The sequence below is a fragment of the Osmerus mordax genome, chromosome 19, assembly GCF_038355195.1.
Source record: "Osmerus mordax isolate fOsmMor3 chromosome 19, fOsmMor3.pri, whole genome shotgun sequence".
Taxonomy (NCBI): Eukaryota; Metazoa; Chordata; class Actinopteri; order Osmeriformes; family Osmeridae; genus Osmerus; species Osmerus mordax.
In genome coordinates this window covers 7870888-7873585 of record NC_090068.1, presented here as the reverse complement: position 1 = coordinate 7873585, position 2698 = coordinate 7870888, and the positions used below count along the sequence as shown (strand labels likewise).

Genomic DNA, 2698 nt, shown 5'->3' with positions numbered 1-2698 from the left:
TCAGCGTGTGTGGTTCCCTCCACCGTGGGACACTGCCTCGGCACCGACCCTGTCTGTCAGCGCCACGAGGGAGCTGGAGGGACACGGGCCACAATGCACCTCTACACCAGGCCGTCTGAGAGAACACTTCCTGTTTCGGAGACCCGTACTCGGTGACACTCGCCTGCTGTTCCAAGTCAGAGGCTAATGAAATGTTTACAGCAGCTTGAAGCCAAACTACCAGAGACGCCGACTTAAGGCGGGGCCGTAACATGACTCCCTCTGCAAAGCCCCGCGCCTGTAACTGTACCTCAGGGAGATTAGACCCCTCGCCAACCTGCCAAAACCTCAGAGAATGCCCAAAGTATCGCCCCGCTCCTCCCTCTCTGGTTTTAAGGCCTTAAAAGCATTAGCAGCGGCAGGAGCGATGACACCGCCCTCCTGATCCCAGTCTCCAGAGTGTCGGAGCAGCCCACAGCTATGTGCTCGCAGCGCCCAGGCATGCGTGTTAGACATGCCCAGTAAAAAATGGCCCTTTGGCTGGGCCTGACAGTGATGGACGCCCTGCCCCCCCCCCCCCACCCCCCTCAACCATGTAAGCAGGGTTCTAAAGCCAAGGGCAGGAGGGGTGTGGGTTACACCCCCCCACCCCCAGCCCCCCCCCTGGGTGGGCGGGTGGCCCTACCCCCCTGAAGCTTGGAGGGGCTGAGGGGCGAAGGCAGGCCTGGGTTACCAGCATTACCCTCCGCAGGGGAGTGGAAGCCACACAGACATCCATCCAGGGTTGGAGGGAGAAAGTATTCTGGCTGTTTTCCACCGAGAGACAGCATGAGGCGTGTCGCGTTTCAGGAGGATTCCTCAGTGAGATCTTCCCCGGTAAGGCACACCACAGCATCAACCACGGCCGAGGGAGAAAACGGCCGGGAAAGAGCGAGAAGGACCCTCTCAGTTTCCACTCAAGTCTGCGATTCCTTCTGGTGATGTGGTGCCGGTGTCTGATGTGATGAAGGGTGTGTGGATTACCACTGCTGTGTCCTCTCCTAGACCCATGGCTGTGTGTGTGGGATTCCCTGGGAACAGCCAGCTATCTGCTGTAATTGGGATTATTAGCCCAGTGACTGTTGTCCTAAGCTCTTCTGACAGAGGCATGGCCATGGGAGAGGCCCCGGGGCCAGAGGGCCCCCAAATACAAGCAGTCACACAGGGGGGGGGGGGGGGGGAAGAGAGAGAGAGAGTGGGAGAGAGATAACAGTTCCGAGAGAGAAAGAGGGAGGTAGATCCGGCGAGAGACGGTGGCCGTTCACAGTGAGAAAGCAAGCACAGGCAACTGATCCTCGACAAGGGAGCGAAAGCGACAGGGCCGAGAGCCAGCCCCCTTCCTCACCTACCTTGCCCGGTCTCCATCTTCCCTCCAATCCAACACGACAAGCTCAGCAGCAAGCCACCTGACTTCTCAGTGGTCTCCTCTCCTGACTCATCACGGCGTCGCTAACTCTCAGCAGAAGTGGTGGTGGCTGTGGTGGAGGCAGCTCTCAGCCTGACCCAGGGCTGACTGCCACGGGGCTTCGGGGGCCCCTTCAGAGGCCTCTCTCGTGGCCCTCCACCAGAGTGGGCACAATCTGCTTCATCCTCCTATGGTCGCGGTAACACTGTCCGCTACGGAGCCCTGCTCTCTCCAGAAGCGCGTGCACGTGTGTGTGTGTGTGTGGCCGGACGGCCGTGCGCCGTCTGCGAGGAAGGAGCGCTCGGTGGCAGTGTCCCCATTTCCAGGCCCGGCCGAGTGCCATCGCTGGCCCTCTTTAGAGAACAAATCTTATTATATCCCAGAGGGGGTGAGGTCAGCCTCATGGACAGTAACCTGAGCGGGTTGTCACGAACCCCCTGATGACGGGCACGCTGGCACAGGTGCCCGCGTGGAGGTCCGGGGGGGGGGCCCTGCTCCTGCCAGGGGGGCCACCAGGGGCCACCCCTCAAGGGGGAGGCCGGAGGAGGGTGCTAACTTCCCTGACATGGTGTCGCTGACGGATACGCCGCGACTTAGGCGGCCGTCTAAAGCGGCCACAGCCGGCTTTGGAAATAACACCACCGCGACAAGCCGTCCCAGCATCTGGTGGGTCTCTCTGCCACTGGGGGGGGTAAACCTACACCCCGACATGCAGCAGCTGGCATGCCGGGGGGCAAGTCTTTAACCCCCACCGTGTCAAAGTTGACCAGCTGATAGGATTTCTCACAGAGCCTGATGTCTTCACCGGCGAGGAGTGAAAGATGGTAGGTGGCCCTTCTGCTTGTTGTGTGTGTGTGTGTGTGTGTGGGGGGGGGTGGGGGTGTGTGTGTGTGTTCTCCCCAGAGGGAGGTTTGAGCTTCCTAGAGCCCCTCACAGTCCAGGGCCGTCAGGTCAACGCTGGCCCCTCTCCCGCTCCCCCGTGACTCGCCCGTCACTCCTCACCCCATTGGCAGCCAGGCCCCCGCAGAGACAAGCAGACTTAAACACAACTAAACTCCCATTAGCACCTAGCACAGCAGCCCCCCACTCATGTTACTGGGGAGTCCTTCATGGGAAGCTTCTCAGGCACAAGCTGAAGTATGTGGAAGCTGAGATATCACAATGGGATTTCACTTCAAACGGGGAACAAGTCCTGTTGGTTTGAACTTCCACCTCGGTCGGACACTGCTCCAGTCTACATGCGAGCTGGCTCCGGATCCCACTAAGCTAGGAATC

At 60.1% G+C, this 2698-nt stretch overlaps 1 long non-coding RNA gene across 1 annotated transcript in view; it reads left to right on the top strand.

The window, feature by feature from the left end:
* The first annotated feature begins 1973 nt into the window (after window positions 1–1973).
* The window catches only part of LOC136963038 (uncharacterized), a 1837-nt gene continuing 1112 nt past the window's right edge, over window positions 1974–2698 (top strand). Inside the window, exon 1 of the long non-coding RNA XR_010878962.1 lies at window positions 1974–2247. This is a non-coding gene — a long non-coding RNA (uncharacterized lncRNA). The remainder of the gene's footprint in view (window positions 2248–2698) is intronic.